The sequence below is a fragment of the Aethalodelphis obliquidens genome, unplaced genomic scaffold (genome assembly GCF_003676395.1).
Source record: "Aethalodelphis obliquidens isolate GAN/ISIS:26980383/991018 unplaced genomic scaffold, ASM367639v1 scaffold8, whole genome shotgun sequence".
Taxonomy (NCBI): Eukaryota; Metazoa; Chordata; class Mammalia; order Artiodactyla; family Delphinidae; genus Aethalodelphis; species Aethalodelphis obliquidens.
In genome coordinates this window covers 39,161,442-39,179,227 of record NW_020837952.1, presented here as the reverse complement: position 1 = coordinate 39,179,227, position 17,786 = coordinate 39,161,442, and the positions used below count along the sequence as shown (strand labels likewise).

The 17,786-nt window shown below is 42.7% G+C and overlaps 1 long non-coding RNA gene across 1 annotated transcript in view; it reads left to right on the top strand.

Moving 5' to 3' along the window:
• The window catches only part of LOC113620850 (uncharacterized), a 124,037-nt gene that overhangs the window by 84,358 nt on the left and 21,893 nt on the right, over positions 1–17,786 (top strand). The gene's annotated exons all lie outside the window — the stretch shown is intronic.

Sequence of the window (17,786 nt, the reverse complement as noted above, 5' to 3'; positions counted from 1 at the left end):
AAAGAATTTGTGGGCACATTTTAAAACAACCACAGTAATTAATAATACCTTTATTCATGTTTATTAATATTTGGGGGGAGATACTCTAAGATTATGCAAATATCCATAATGTTTCATCCATAGGTCATCACAGGTGGTAACAGTCTACCCTTGCAGGGCCACTTCTTGGACTGAGACACTTCCTGTTATAATTGCCCCTTAGAAAAAGTGAAGAGTCACCCCTGTCCATTACACCTGGATTTGATTTAGGCTTCTGGATTATTTTATTTGTTGACATCTGCCCAGGAGGAGCTTTCACAGTGAGCAGTGGAGAGTGCAGTCCAGTCCACGGCCAGAAGAAGGGGCAGCCAGCAGGATAATTACCTTCTCACCCCGGTTCTGTCACTACAGAGATTTGTGACCTCGGGCGAGGCTGTGGATCAGATGGTCTTGAGGTAGTGCATTATCTCATCTGACTTTGATAGGCACAGACACACAGTCCTCTTTTTCCTGCCTCTTTTTTCTCGTGAAATAGGGAAACTAGGTGGGTGGTTTGGATTAACCTTAACATGCACTGATCCTAGGTTGCTGCTCAAGAAGAGCAGCTAGTGGGAAAGATGCAGAGATGCTAGGGCTGGGGCGATGTACCCTGGTTCAGCTTATCACAGCGTCAGAGGCTTCTCAGAGGAGAATGGGACCCTGAACAGGAGCCGTTGGGGAGAGGGTGATGCTGCCCTCTTTCGCGTATTTTGTTCTCCTGTTCCGTCCGTCTACCCTTCACATGAGCTACAAGGGATTGAGAACTCAAGCTGAAAGAAGTGGGGACTGAAGACAAGCCAGGAATATGTGCAGAGAAAGATCCCAGGCTAACTCAGTCTTCTTAAACCCCTTGGGAAGTTCTTTCTGGGCTCCGGCTTATGTCCGTGTCAGCAGCCCCAGAGTCAGTAGATCCATTTCTCCCATCTGGATGCTGGGAAGAAGGAAGTTCTTGGTCCTCACTGGGATCAGGGGATGGTCTCAGACTTGGAGAATAGCTGGGAGCCCCAAGCCTGGATGGCTTGTCCCAACCTTGTCCCCAGCAGGGGCCCACTCTTCCTTTGTGTAGCCATTTGGTCTTTTGCTTTTCAGTTTTGGCAACTGATCTGTCTCAGCCAGAGAAAGAAAGTGGCTGCTGGTTATCTTTCTCCGGGATTCTTCTCTTTTCTCCCTTTTTTCTAGGCCTTCATAACCTCTCTCATTTAAACTAGGGACTGCTGAAGTCATCACTACCACTTTCTTTTCTTTTTGAAATTCAGTCCTATTTGCAGACCTCTGCCCCTCCCTGACCTGATACTTTTAGGCATCAGATTTCATATTTGCTTGGTGGTTTGAGTGTCCCTCTTCTCCACGTCTTGGGCTCCCCTGCAAACACAGGCCAGAACACAGGCCCTGCTTCTTCGGGTTCCCCTCACCCCATTGTAGCTGCTATGTAACAGCCCTTCAGCAATTTGAGACCTGGCTTGGGCCTGGTGTCAAGTTTCTTCTTTAAAAATAATCTTTCAAACTTGCCTTTATTTATTTATTTATTTAGTGTGTGTGTGTGTGTGTGTGTGTGTGTGTGTGTGTGTGTGTGTTCAAAAATATTCATTTCCTCTTCTCACTCTTTTTAAAATTTTTATTGGAGCATAGTTGATTTGCAATGTTGTGTTAGTTTCAGGTGTGCAGCAAAGTGAATCAGTTATACATATACATATATCCACTCTTTTTTAGATTCTTTTCCCATATAGGCCATTACAGAGTATTGAGTAGAGTTCCCTGTGCTATACAGTAGGTCCTTATTAGTTATCTGTTTTATATATAGTAGTGTGTATAGGTCAATCCCAGTCTCCCAATTTACCCCTCCCCCCCATACCCCCTGGCAACCATCCGTTTGTTTTCTACATCTGTGACTCTGTTTTGTAGATAAGTTCATTTGTACCCTTATTTTAGATTCCACATATAAGCGATATCATATGATATTTGTCTTTGTCTGACTTAACGTCACTCAGTATGACAATCTCTAGTTGCATCCGTGTTGCTGCAAATGGCATTATTTCATTCTTTTTTATGCAAACTTGCCTTTATTTTGATTTCTGAAGTAATACATGCCTGCTGCGTAAGACTCTGGAAATAGAGAAGATAATAAAAGGCAACCATAATCCTCCTGCCCAGAGAATGGCTGTTAATGTTTCATTTTTCTTTCATTCTCTTTTTGAAGTGTGTGTGTATATATGTGTGTGTGTGTGTGTGTGTATGATTATTTAACATAATCAGAGTCGTATAGTACCTAATATTTTATAACACGTTCTTGTTTTGCTTTCATTTTCCCACTAGCTACTGTTAACATGACTCTTGGTGTGTCTTTAAATTTTTTGAAGTTAAACGATTGGTGTTTTACTTATTTAATGAACGCACTTTCTATCATTTTTCATTTAACCCCCATCTCTACTCTCATTTCCTCTCTGTTTTAGGATGGTGATGATGTTGAGTTTTATACTGGTTACATCAGACACTATTTTGGAAACTATATCGGTACATTTCATTCTAAGAATAGTCTACAGGGTTGGTGCTTTTATTAGCCTCATATGATGGATGAGGAACCGAGATTAAGGAAGTTGCCTAGAGTCACACACTTTGGTAAGGGACAGAACTGGATTTGAATCTTGTCATCAGCTCCCTTCAGAGTCCCCTTGTGAGCACTTTCTTTCTGGGTTAGGGACATGCTCTTTAATGGAGAGGGTGGATTGTAATCCAGAGCAACAGTATTTTCCAGTTTTTGTGGATAAAGTTGGGTGTTAGTCTTGGCTTGGTCACTTCCATGCTCTGTGGCCTTTGGTAAGTTACTTCACCTCTCTGGGCCCCTATGGGCCTTCTCAGCTCTCAAGTTCTATGGCTTTGTAATGGAAAAAAGCAGAACAGAAGTAGCATTAAAAGACAGATCCAGGGGCTTCCCTGGTGGCGCAGTGGTTGAGAGTCCGCCTGCCGATGCAGGGAACACGGGTTCGTGCCCTGGTCCGGGAAGATCCCACATGCCGTGGAGCGGCTGGGCCCGTGAGCCATGGCTGCTGAGCCTGTGCGTCCAGAGCCTGTGCTTCACAACGGGAGAGGCCACAACAGTGAGAGGCCCACATACCACAAAAAAAAAAAAAAAAAAAAAAAGACAGATCCAGGATGACAGAAACGTTATTCATTCAGATTTCAGGCCATTTACATTTGGCCCTCATTTCATGTGAGGAAGTTGTTTTCCTTATTATTTTTATTGCTGTTATTTTACTGCTATTTAAATGAGCAGGAGAAGTCCCCACAGAGGCCATGAGGTCTTCTTGGATGCCGAGTTAAAGCAGTCCTCATGATAGGTAAATCCCATGACATACTTCCTTAGAATACTTTGAGGTCTTGGGACTTTTGTGGCTGACCAGCAAGTATGGAGACTGAAGGCCATGTGCCCCTTTCTGGTGCAGGCGCCTGGCCCCTGGTCATGTTGCTGGGGTCTCTTCCCAGTTGTCCTCTGAGGTGTGTGGCTAGAGGGATGTGCTGGGAGACTTGGATTCTTTAGGGGCAGTGGGTGCTGGTGGGCCAGAGGAGGGGAGTGGGCTGATTGAGCCAGAGGCAACCACTGTCCTTTTCCAGACATTGGTGGTGAAGCGGTCTACCTGGTACCACAGATCCTTTTCCGGGGTCCTGTCCCCCTACCCTTGCCCAGCAGGAAGAAAAGGAGAACCAGAAGATGCTTGTCTCACAGAACAGAAACTCCCATGGAGTTTCCCTTGCCCTTTCATACAGACTTAAAAAAACATAAGAAAGAAAGGGGTTTTTGCTCTTGGCTGGGTTCCAGCTGTTGACCGAAGAAGCAGCCAGCACTGAACCACGGCCCCTTCTTTACTCTGTGGGTGTTGGTGATCCTCTGGGGCAGGGCCTGGTAATCGTGTCACTGTGCCAGCTCCTCTGGCAGATGGCTTTATTTTTCTAGTGTTATGTTCCCCTGTTTGCCAGGCATCTCTGAGGAAAGGCTGACATTTTCTTCTTTGTCCAGTTCACCTAGAAACAACAAAAACTTACCTAGTAAATTTTTTTCCTGTTGTTGACTTGGAAAATATCTTGCTTCTGCCAAGGGATGGGACAGCTTTTGTTCTCTTCAGTGAGATGATCTGGGGACTTTATTTCAAAGTCTGAGTCTCTAAGATAGCAAATGTGGGTCACAAGGAGTCTGCTTATGTTTGGGCAGTGGGAGTCCCAATTAAATTGAATAGAACGGTAGTGAAGCACTAAATGTATATTGAGAACATGCATGAATCAGTCACATTTTCATGCTTCCTGAGGGAACGAGGGTCATAGTGATGATAATGATGATATGTTGATAATAAAAACAATAGCATCAACATTTGTTGAGTACTTCCCCTGTGCTGGATAGTGTGGTATGTGTGAGTTTTGTTTTACAGAAACAAGAAACCGAGACTCAGGTTGAATCCCTTGCTCAGGGTCACCTAGTAAGTGAGAGCAGCTTTTAGACACGGCTTGAGCCCATAGTCCCCACCTGTGTTTAACCTCTAGGCACACTGCCTCCAAAATCACATTGTAAGAGAAGCTGGGCATTTATAGTTTCAAATTTTGAGATACCTCAAGAAATTGCTTTTGATAAATAAGTAAAATAGAAGAAAAAGAAAACTTGTTCTTTTTCTCCATTATGTTTCTTTGAACTGAATATAATGTATTTAATGAATGCAACTAAAAGATCTGCCCTCTGATCCAGGCCTATTGTTTCATGGGTCTCAGGGCCGTACTATTTTTTTTTTTTTTTTTGCGGTACGCGGGCCTCTCACTGTTGTGGCCTCTCCCGTTGCAGAGCACAGGCTCCGGACGTGCAGACTCAGCGTCCATGGCTCACGGGGCCAGCCGCTGTGTGGCATGCGGGATCTTCCCGGACTGGGGCACGAACCCGTGTCCCCTGCATTGGCAGGTGGACTCTCAACCACTGCGCCACCAGGGAAGCCCGCCCCGTACTATTTTTTAAAAAGAGTTTTATTGAGGAATAATTTACATATTGTAAAATTCAGGTTTTAAATTCAGTAATTTTTAGTAAATTTATAGAGCTGTGCAACCATCACCATAATCCATGTTTAGAACATTTCCGTTACTACAAAAAGTGGCCTTGTACCTATTTGCAGCCAGTCTCTGCTCTCACTCCTAGGCAAGCACTAATCTGCCTTCTTTCTCTGTAGATTTGCTTTTTCTGGAAATTTCATATAAATGGAATCATTCAATGTGTGGTCTTTTGTGTTTGGCTTTTTTTTCACTTAGCATAATGATTTTGAGATTCACTACTGTTGTAATGTGTATTGATAGTTCATTCCTTTTTATCGCCAAATAGTATTTCATTATATGGATATACCACATTTTGTTAGTTCATTCGCTTCTGTTGGACATCTGCCTTGTTTCTGCTATGGTCATTTGTGTGCGTGTATTAATATGTACAAATGTTATCGTTACTCTTTGATAGATAGCTGAGAGTGAAATTGCTGGGACATATGGTAGATGTATGTTTAATCTTTGAAGAAACTGTTAAACTGTTTTCCAACGTGGCTGAACCATTTTACCCTTCCAGTACTGGGCTATGAGGGGGCCTCCAGTGGCTCTACAAATGTGATACTGTCTCTTTGATTGTAGCCATGCTAGTGGGTGTTTGGGGGCATCTCATCGTGGTTTTAATTTGCATCTCCCTAATGACTATTGATGTTGAGCATCTTTTCATGTACTTATTAGATATTCATATATCTTCTTTGGTGAAATATCCATTCAATTTTTTGCCTAGTTTTTAGTTGGGTTGTCTTTATGAGAGTTCTTTATATATCTTGAATACAAGTTCCTTTTCAGATGTGATTTTTAAATATTTTCTCGCATCCGTGGCTTATCTTTTCATTTTCTTAATGGTGACTTTTGAAGAACAAAGGTTTTTAAATTTGATGAAGTCCAGTTCATCTATTTATTTATTTATTTATTATTTTTTGTGTGTGTGTGGCACGCGGGCCTCTTACTGTTGTGGCCTCTCCCGTTGCGGAGCACAGGCTCCGGACACGCAGGCTCAGCGGCCATGGCTCACGGGCCCAGCCACTTCGCGGCATGTGGGATCTTCCCGGACCGGGGCACAAACCCGTGTCCCCAGCATGGGCAGGCGGGCTCTCAACCACTGCGCCACCAGGGAAGCCCTATTTCTTTCTTTTGTAGATTGTGCTTGGGCTGTGCCTTTAACCTGTCTCTTTGGTTTACTCTTAGTTTAGGTGCCCCAGTTTTCACTCTCACAACCTCCCTGGATCCTGCATTTATTCCTGTTTGAGGCCAGAAGGCAAAGCCCAGCCTCCAAGTTCTCTTGCTAATATTCTGTGATGGGCACTCTGCTGGAATTTTGTGTGTAGGCATCTGGCACTCTGGTTACCAAATCTTGAGATGAAGGTAAAATTAGACCTGTCTTGGAAACTTATAGTTGAGAGTCAGAAAGGAGGAAACTACTGCTACATATGGAAGTGTTTTCTTTTTTTAAAGTTAGTGGGTGCTTCTCTGCTTATTGATAACCATCATTTAGAATAAAAATCCCTTATATTGCTTTGAGGCCTTCAGAGTTTATTCACCTTTATCATCTCATTTAAGTCTTTCTGCAGATAGGAATAGGGTTTAAATACAATAGAAAAGTATTTAACAAAAATAATTAGTTAATATTTGAGACTCAAGTATTATTTAATCATTTTTCCAGGCCTACCAAGAATATTTTTAAATGTTCACCATTTACCACATAAAGATGGGTTGGAGGAGAGTTAATTAACACTGGGTTTTGTCTACTAATTTGATGAATTTCAGCCATAGTGAGAATCACAGAATTGCAGGTTCTTAATTTTGGAAGGGACCTTAAAATTTGGGATACATCCTTTTACCCACCACAGGATCCTTAGGTTGCTCTTGCTGGCAGATAACCCTCCTGTTCAGTAGCCTGGCGTGTCCAACGAAAGAGAGCTTATAACTTCTCAAGCCCAGGGGATCAATTCTTGGATGAGCTTGAGTACTGGAAAATAATTTCGAATATGGAGCATAACATTCCCCTGTAATTTTCACCTCTTGGCAGCACAAAACAACTTAGTGCCACTCTTTATTGGCAATTCTTCAATAGTTAAGTGGAGCTACCTTAAACAGGAGGCCCAAATACCTCCCGTTCCATCAACTATTTTGTATTTAATTTGGATTCCCGACCTATAGCCATTCTGGTCACTTCTTGCTAGATATGCTTTAGATTGTCCATATCTTTTGTACCCACATGAAACCTACACATCAGACATGGCCTGGCTGGTAGAGCTTAGTGAGCCTATCAATTTCTTTGATGCAGACAGGGGCTGCCTTGTGGTGGTAGTTACTTAGCACCTGCATTGCACTATTGGCATATGTTAGGCTTGTGGTCAACCAAAACCCCAATTTTTTTTCCTCCTATGGATTTTAGGGAAGTCAGTTTTCCATTAGTCTCTTTTTACATAATTGCTGCTTTAAACATAAATTCAGAACTTTACGGTTAATATTATTATTTAATGTTAACACAAATAACTGGCATCTGTTGGGAATTTACCATGTAGATCTTGTTGGGTTTTCTCCAGTATTCGTCTTTTGGAATTGCTTTGAATCTTGTTTCTTCCCTTTTTTATTTCTTTCCCAAGAGACTTCTGTCTGTCTGTTGAGAGAGAAGTTTGCATACCTAGTTCCCATCCATTGGATGTCCTCTCTACCGAGATATGTTTTGGTTTTGACAGGTTCCTAATGATGCAAGCTGTGTAGGATGCAGATCCAATGGTAGGGATTCAAGCTACCTGGACTTGTGCACACGTGTTCATGCACTCCTCCATGGCCCTTCCGGTCCTGGGGTAACACGGCTCATTGTTACACATTTCTGCTCTTTTGTGGATTGAGTCAGGTTCTCCAGATCGTTGCCCCATATGACTTACATAGCGATGATTATGAAGCACTTAGGTCCATTTAGAAAAATAGTGACAAAGAGGGACTTAAAACAAAATAGAGGAAGAAAAAGATGGGCAGTTTTTTCATTTTAAAGTCTGTGCTTAACCAACTTAGCCCTGAGTTTTGTTTCCCAGTCTGCTCCGTCTTGCTGCCCTCATGATTACTTTCAAGTCATGACTGACCCTTCCATGCTGTGGATTGAGAGGGTTTCTCAACTGCTTCTCATCAGAAAGCGAGATGCTCTTTTAAAAAATTTTGTACTGGGGCTTCCCTGGTGGCGCAGTGGTTGAGAGTCCGCCTGCCGATGCAGGGGACACGGGTTTGTGCCCTGGTCCGGGAAGATCCCACATGCCGCGGAGCGGCTGGGCCCGTGAGCCATGGCCGCTGAGCCTGCACGTCCAGAGCCTGTGCTCCACAGCGGGAGAGGCCACAACAGTGAGAGGCCCGCGTACCGCAAAAAAAAAAAAAAAAAAAAAGTTGTACTTTATGTTTTCAGATGATATTTTCCTTCCTGAGCAAGGAATGGGGCTGTTTGCTGGAGAACCTGACTTGACTCATAGAAGAGCATATTCAAAACAGGAGAAGATATTTGCAAATCATGTATCTGACAAGGAAACTGTATCCAGAATATATATGGAACTATTACAACTTCACAGTAAAGTCAACCCATTTTAAAACAGGCTAAAAGGCTTTTAGCAGCTGAGAAGCTGGGGAGATCCCATTGGACCCAGAGCTCACTGTCCTCCCGGCACTTCGACCCCCCTGCACACCGCAACCCGAAGCCCCTCAGTGAAATGGATTGATTTCCCCCCCCCACCCCTGGAAAAAAAAACAGGCAAAGGATTTGAATAGGCATTTCTTCAGAGAAGATATACAGATGGCCAATAAACACATGAAAAGATATTCAGCATCACTAGTCCTTAGGGAAGTGCAAATTGAACCATAATGAGAGATCATTTCACACCAACAAGAATGGCTAAAATTTAAAAGACAGACAACAAGTATTGATGAGGTTTGGGGAAATTTGAGCCTTCATATACTGCTAGTGGGATCGTAAAATGGTGCAGCCACTTTGGAAAGCAGATTGGTATGTCCTCAAAATGCTAAACGTAGAATGACCATATGGCCCAGCATTCCACTCCTAGACCGAAAAGAAATGTAAACATATGTCCACACAAAAATATGCATGGGTTGTCTTCTTATTGTTGAGTTGTGAGAGTTTTTAAAAAATACAGTTCAGATCCAAGTACCTTGTCATATGTATGATTTGCAAATATTTCCTGCCATCTTGTCTTTTTACTCTGTTGATGATGGCTGTTTTTACTTTGATGCCCAAAGTTTTAAATTTTGATGAAGTCTAACTTGTTTGTTTTTTTATCTTGTCACTTGTGCTTTTGGTTCTGTATGTTTGTGTGTTTTTAAAAATTTATTTATTTTATTTATTTATTTTTGGCTGTGTTGGGTCTTCATTGCTGCACGCGGGCTTTCTCTAGTTGCGGCGAGCAGGGGCTACTCCTCGTTGAGGTGCGCGGGCTTCTCATTGCAGTGGCTTCTCTTGTTGCCGAGCACAGGCTCTAGGCGCGTGGGCTTCAGGAGTTGTGGCTTGCGGGCTCTGGAGCGCAGGTTTAGTAGTTGTGGCGCACGGGCTTAGTTGCTCCGCGGCACACGGGATCTTCCCGGACCAGGGCTTGAACCCGTGTCCCCTGCATTGGCAGGCACATTCTTAATCACTGTGCCACCAGGGAAGCCCTGGTTCTGCATGTTTTTGAAGTACTAAAAGTATTAGCTTATTTTATATTCTGGGCTGATTGGTTGCTGTAATATACAAGAGGAGCTAGCTGTGAGTAATTGAATAATTAATATACCTTGTAGAGAAGAGTAACAAGCCCACAGGACTCTGAGGTTCAGTGTATTGATGGTTTTCCTTGTTTACCTTTGTGTGTGTGTATCACCACTTCACCCCAGCACTTAGAATGGTGGTGTGTGTGTACTAGATACTCAAAAAATACTTGTTGATTAAATCTAGAAAGGAAAATTTATTTTTGCTAAAGACCTCAACTGTATTTTTTTGGGAGGGTCTTGAAGTTCAAATCTTAGCTCCACTTACTGTGTGGCATTTCCTAAGCCACTTAACCTCCTTGAACCTCAGTTTCCACATCAGTAGGAGAAAGACAATACTGTGTATTTGGAGGATTGTTGTAAAAATCACATATAAAACCCTTTGCACGTGTAGAGATTCCAAAAATAGCAATTACTGTTTATATCAATTATTTGATCTATGTCTCAGTTTCTCCCTTTAGTAGGAGAAAATTCATGAGATTGTGCACTCAATCCTTCCCTGCTTCCTTTGATAAGTAAAAGAGTCTATTTCCCAGACCCTCAAAAGAACCTTCCTTGGTCCCTGACTGTCTGTATTTTTGTGGAATTCATGTTGAAGGAACTTTGAGTCTATCAGCTAGTTGCACTATCTAATAAGGTAGCCATAGGCCACACGTAGTTATCTAAGTTAAAATTAACTAAAGTTGAACTTTCAGTTCCTCAGTTGTACGAGCCACATTTCAAGGGCTGAATAGCCATATGTGGCTACTGGCTACCACACTGAACAGTGCTTATACAGAACATTTTCTTCATTGCAGAAAGTTCTATTGGACAGTGCTGGAGCAAAATGGTGGGCAATTTTATGTGACTTTCTGTTCAACTGCAGAGCCTGTGACATAAGTCTTTTCTATAGACTCATCCAAGTAGCCCCTTCCCCACACCTGTCCTACCCCACTTAGGGGATTCTCAGGCTCAAGGACCTTGAATGCTTTAGAATCTGGGAAACAATGAGTTACATAACCGAGGATGGTTTTATTCTTTGTTATTTCAGAAATTTCACATTTGTCTCTGTTGCTGCTGTGCCTTTTTAGTAAGTTTGGTCATTAGGGAGGCCAGTAGGGGGCCCTTTTGGACAGTTATGGTTGGGTGAATATCATAGTGACCTGAGGAGGAGGGAAGATGCTTCCCCACATCCCTAATTTTCTGTGAGGTGTTGGGTGCTGGGATAAAACTACATTGCAAACAGATATTCAGGATTCTGGAAAATTTTTTTTATAAATTTATTTATTTTTGGCTGTGTTGGGTCTTCGTTACGGTGCACGGGCTTTCTCTAGTTGCCGCGAGCGGGGGCTACTCTTCGTCGTGGTGCGTGGGCTTCTCATTGTCGTGGCTTCTCTTGTTGCAGAGCACAGGCTCTAGGCGCGCGGGCTTCAATAGTTGTGGCATGTGGGCTAACTAGTTGTGGCTCACAGGCTCTAGAGCGCAGGCTTAGTAGTTATGGTGCACAGGCTTAGTTGCTCCGCGGCATGGGGGATCCTCCTGGACCAGGTCTCGAACCCGTGTCCCCTGCATTGGCAGGCGGATTCTTAACCACTGCACCACCAGGGAAGCCGAAATTTTTTCCAGTTATAGAATTAAGATAATGTTCTAGAGATTGGAGTCTTTGGAGATAGTTTGACAAGGAAGCCCTGAGCATTCCTCTCTGCTTGGGACTGATTTAAGCTGACCTCAGTGAATTTCTTCCTAAAGACTTTGGACATGTTCTGGTTAGATTGTAATGCACCTGCATTCTTCTCCTGGACTTAAAAAATAGGAGGAGAATTAAATTCTTTTTGTTGACAGGACTGCTCTTACATTATCTTTCCTGTTACTCTCAGCATCTTCTGAAATCATGCTTTCTGTGAGCCATTCCTAGAATTTATGGGCGCTTCCCTGGATGTGGGACACACCTCAGATGTATCCTGAGGATAGTTTCTTTTTGACTTGATCCAAGGCATGAAAACATGCATTGAATGAGAGGCCATGGGAATGGGTAGGGTTAACATTCTTTCCCATCTGCTTTTAAATAAGTGTTGACTTTGCCAGGCCAAGCAAATGAGCCTGCAGTCATTCCTAAGTGGGAAGAAGTGGTTAATTTTAGACTGTTTCAGTATTCCCAAAACTAAAATTCTTGTACGTATATTTTGGGAAAAAGCATGTGTGTGGTTGGTTTCTTGTTGACTGAAAGAAAAACGCATAATGTAAATCTGTGAATTAAGTTTTATTTGAGGGCCTTACTGAGGACTGTAGCCTGGGAGACAGCCTTTCAGATAGCTCTGAGGAACAGCTCCAAAGAGGTAAGTGGGGAGTCAGAATATACATGAAATTTTTGCTGGAAAAAAACCCATGTAGTTCAACATAAAAATATTACTGCTAATCACAAAGAACAGCATCTCAAGTTAAGTGCTTTTCTATTTATGACACAATTCGGGAATCTGGGGTCATTGAAATTTCTCCTTAGATATGTATCTTAAGATCTAGGGGCCAGTAAGTGGGATACGCTTCCTGTTTTTCTCCATCCTGAATTCCCGTCAGGCACATTGTCAGTGGGCAACTGCAGTGGCTAATGGATTGATCCTCATAGAACTGGTATGGCAGGCAACATTTATTTCTTTACATTCTCAACCAGTGGACGAAGCACAACTAAACAGGGTTCTTTCTTGGAAGGAGCTCAGGACCTTTTGATATGTTGGTGGGCACTGTGGCTTTCAGGAAGAGAGTGTAGTACGTATTTCCCAAACTTGACCTTGGGACCCTTGTATGGCCCAGCACCTTGGGGACCAGCAGCCTGCAGGACACCCTTTGGGAATTTCTGGCTGAAGGATGGTGTTTGGAGAAACAGGGAAACGCCCACTGTGGGAGAGTGCAAATGGAGCAATTTTGTAAATACTTCTGCTTTCTCAGTTGTGTCGCAGTTTTTGTTTCTCAGAGATTATTTTTAACCCAAACTGTAGTCATTTGAAGTCTCATACACTCACAGGCCCTTATCAGATGAAAGTGCCCCACACCTGCCGAATCAGGACCATTGTCTGGCCTGTAGAGAAGGTAAAAATTACTCTCTGAATTGTTTTTTAAAAGGAACCTTTCAGTGAGGTTGCTAACTCACTTCTTCTGGGCACACACTTAGGGTCTGCTAAATATCTATTCCTGCTTCAAGGTACAATCACTTTCTAAGAAACAAATAATTTATAGGCAAAGTTTACATGATGAGAATCCATGAATGACTTTTAGGAGATACCTAAAGCTTTGAGGGCAAATTTTGTTGTCAAGGGGATAGATTATATGTGCATCTTGCTTCTATTAATACTTTTCTGGGCAGATTAACTAAATGAACTTCTATTTAACTTGGGTAATAGTCTTAGCCAAGACAGTGCCTGATAATAATGACAACAATAATAGTAGCTAACAGTTCTTAAGTGCTCACTGTCTGCCAGGCACTGTCCTAAGTATAATACTATACATGTGTTAACTCATTTAATACTCACAAGAATTCAGTGAGGTAGCTGTTATTTTTGGCACTTTATAAATTGGAAAGTATAGGCATTCTATAATAGTGAAGGCCAGAATTAATTATTGGTTTTGTGTTCATACCAATGAATAATAAAGCATATTTTACAGTACATTTTTTAAAAATTTGGAGCGGGCTTCCCTGGTGGTGCAGTGGTTGAGAATCTGCCTGCCAATGCAGGGGACACGGGTTTGAGCCCTGGTCTGGGAAGATCCCACATGCTGCGGAGTGACTAGGCCCGTGAGCCACAGCTACTGAGCCTGCGCGTCTGGAGCCTGTGCTCCGCAACAAGAGAGGCTGCGATAGTGAGAGGCCCGCGCACCGCGATGAAGAGTGGCCCCTACTCGCCGCAACTAGAGAAAGCCCTCGCACAGAAATGAAGACCCAACACAGCCAAAAACAATAAATAAAATAATAAAATAAATAAATTTATGAAAAAAAACCAATTTGGAGCAAGTACTAATTTTCATAAAATTCTATGTACTATGTAGTACACAACTGATTTTGCAATTAATTTTTTCTTCTTAAGGTATCTAACATCTTATAACTTCTACTTTGGAATTTTTAGATGTCAGTAGATGCTGTAAAAATAGAATTTACTTATGTATTTATTCAAGAGCTGGTTTCTGTGTTTGATGCTAGGAACACAAAGATGATTGAGGCACAGTCCCTGTCCTCATAGAGATGTCATCAAAGGGGGAAGAGGAATAATCACCCAAAGCTATCATTTCTGAAGCCATGACAGGGAAAGTGATTTCTTGCATTTTATTTTAAAAAGTCAAAGAGAAAAAGTCTCTAGGCTGCAGTGGGACAGGAAGCTGGGTAGAAACCACAGGTCTTAGTTTTTTTTTTTCTAGCTTTATTGAGATATTATTGACATATAACATATGTAAGTTTAAGGTGTACAATGTGATGATTTGCTATGTATATATGTTATACATATAGTGAAACGATTGCCAAAATAAGGTTAGTTAACACCTCCATCCCCTCTTATAATTACCCTTTTTTATGTGTGGTGATAACATTTAAGATTGACCCTCTTAACAACTTTTAGGTATGTAATATAGTACTGTTAATTATAGTCACCATGCTTTATCTTAGTTCCCCATCTTACAGCTAGAAATTTGTATCCTTTGACCAGCATCTCCCCAGTTTCCCAATCTCTCAGCCTCTGGCAGCCACCATTTTACTCTATTTCTACGAGTTTGGCTTTTTAAGATTCCACCTATAAATGAGAGCATGCAGTATTTGTCTTTCCCTGTCTGACTTATTTCACTTAGCGTAATGTCCTCGAGGTCCATCAAATGACTCTTGAGGTGTTCTGCAGCCCTGGCATGATTCCACCCAGAGCTGCCAGCCTCCGGTTGAAGCATGTTGCTGCTCCTGAATGCAGGCTTCTGACCGCTGGAGAGACGGGTCATCAGGGAGAGCAAACCACGTGCTGTGAAAGAATACCAGAGGCCCCTCAATGATCTCCTGAAGCATCCTCTCCGGGGCAGGGTCAGGGGTACTTTTTGTAATACAGATGGAGAGACAAAAGCCGAGGCTGCAGCGGGGAGTTCTCCTGTGACAAGCAGTGAGAAAGGCTGGCAATACACTCGCCCCTGATGGGCTTTCTTTGACACAGGGTTTGGGGTATTCTGCATGGGAAACACTGGGCCAGGGCCCTGTTACCCATGTTAGGCCCTGGCCTCAAAGCCCATGCTTCCTTGGTTGAATCAGCCTTTAAAGGAAAACAAGTGGAAGGGGAAGGGTATGGAGGCAGCGTCTCCCTGGGAAATTCTGCACAAAGAGCCATTTTATTTGTTTGTTTGTTTTTGTTTTTGTTTTTGCAGTACGCAGACCTCTCACTGTTGTGGCCTCTCCCGTTGCGGAGCACAGGCTCCGGGCACGCAGGCTCAGCGGCCATGGCTCACGGGCCCAGCCGCTCCGCGACATGTGGGATCTTCCCGGACCAGGGCACAAACCCGTGTCCCCTGCATTGGCAGGCGGACTCTCAACCACTGCGCCACCAGGGAAGCCGCAAAGAGCCATTTTAAGTTGGTAGGTAGGGCTCCGAGCTCTTGGAAGAGCCAAATCTTGCAGCCAACCCAGGCCCTTACTGTAGCCTGAAACATGCCTCTCCCACTCCACAAATCCACCTTTCTGCTTCGTGTGCTGTGATAATTAATTATGCATTCGTCTGTTGGGTTGTACTTTTCAAAGATAGGATACTCCTTAGATAGAATGAACCACTGAAAGGAATGTTGGGAGGTTCTTGTTTTTCAGTGTGTGTTGAGTGCCTCATATATGCCAGGCATTCTAAGTACTTTTCATGTCCTTAACTCATTTAAGTAGCACCACAGCCCTGTAGGTGTGTGTTACTATCCCCACTTAACAGACGGGGAAACTCAATCTCAGAGAGGTTGAATGACTTGTCCAAACCAAGACTCATATCGGGAAGTCTGGTTTTGGAAGGCAGTGGTTTTGTTTCTGCCTCAGACAGGAATCTAGTTAAATCATTCTGAGAAGATGGAGATCATTTTTTTAAAAAGTCTTCTAGGTACACAGCTCTAATTAAACGAAGAAACAAAAAGCTCATCTTTACTAACGTGGCTCTTATGTGATTACTTGTCTTTGGATATGACCCAGAGACTTGAGTCATTTTTGGCTCCTAGGTCTCTGGCCTGGGTGACTGGGTGATGGTGGTGAGGAGTGACCAGGGACTTAAGGAATTAACTTGCATGGTTTTTACCTCTAGGTCAGGAGTCTGACATGAATACAATGTGATATAATATAGTTCCAAATCAGAGGGGCCTGGAATGACTCAAGATAAGAATAGTAACCCCGTTCCTGCCTCTGCCCAAAACCCCCGAGCTTCAGTGACCCACCACCTTCTCCATCTGTGATTACCTATCAGAATGTAAACTTAGGTTTTTGTCTGTAATGTTTATTCCTGTTTCCCCAGTACTTGGCACATTAAAGGTACTCAGTATTTGTTGAACAGATGACTAAATGAATGAATAAATCTCATATGGCTAACCATTTTAGCTTTCTCGGTAGCAACATGGGAGTTTATATCCTGTTATATATCCTGTGGCAACAGCAATGATGGAAAGACACAGACACACTAATTCTGGTTTAGAAGAAAGCTTTAGGAACTAACTGCATTATTACTCTGTCGACTGAAATAAAAATGCACAGTGTGAAAGCTGTGAGTTTCAGTTTTATTTGGGGACTTTCTGAGAACTATAGCCCGGGAGACAACCTCTCAGATAGCTCTCAGGAACCACTGCGAAGAGGTGGGGAGGTTAGTATGTGATTTTGGCGAAGGGGGTACATGCAACCAAGCACACATCCTGGTAGGAGCTTGCCGATAGTCAGGAGGAACAGACATCTTAGTTTATGGTTTTAGTGCTTTTCCAAGTATGGGAAGATGAAAGAATCCAGGTTTATAAAAAGTTTCTCCTGAAAATATCTATTTGAAGGACTGTTCTGCCAGTTTTCCCAGAGCACAGAGCACCTCTTTCCTGATCTCCTCCCTGAACTCCTTTCAGGGTGTGTTAAAGGTCAGCTGCTGCAGTGACCTAATCCTTGTAGAGCTGGATGGCATTCTTTAGTTGGCAACTCTGATGGAAGACTTTAAAAAAAAAAAGAAATACCAAAATATTGATTAGGTTTTACACTTGTTCTAAATCTTAGATAAGAATTATCTGCATCTCGGGCTTCCCTGGTGGCGCAGTGGTTGAGAGTCCGCCTGCCGATGCAGGGGACACGGGTTCGTGCCCCGGTCCGGGAGGATCCCACATGCCGCGGAGCGGCTGGGCCCCTGAGCCATGGCCGCTGAGCTTGCGCGTCCGGAGCCTGTGCTCCGCAACGGGAGAGGCCACAACAGTGAGAGGCCCGCGTACCGCAAAGAAAACAAAAAAACAAACAAAAAAACAAACAAACAAACAAAAAAAGAATTATCTGCATCTGATAGGAAATGGATTGATTTGACTGTGGAATAAGGTAAAGAATATTAAATTTTATTTATTGCTACAGCTGTAGACCTTGCTAGAACCTCAGTTATGCCTCTCAGGACTTTTTTAGATGATTGTATAATTATAAGAAGAGCTAATATTTATTAGACTTTACCTGTGTTCCAGGGTTGGTTCTAAGTGCTTTACATGTATCCACATTTATTCCTCACAACAGCCTCATGAAGTAGGTACTATTATTATTCCCATTTTACAGATAAAGAAACTGAGGTATTGAACGATTGCCCAAAATTACACAGGCAGTAAATGATAGATCCAAATTAAAACCTGGGTAGGTTAGCCCAAATCTGTTTCTTTATTCTTGTACTCTAGTGTCTTTGATATTCAGAGTACTTTGAAAAATCTTGTTAAGCAAAGGAGAGCCTATTTCTTTGAGGAAAAAGAAAAAAAATATTTTCTGCCACTCTTCTCCTCTC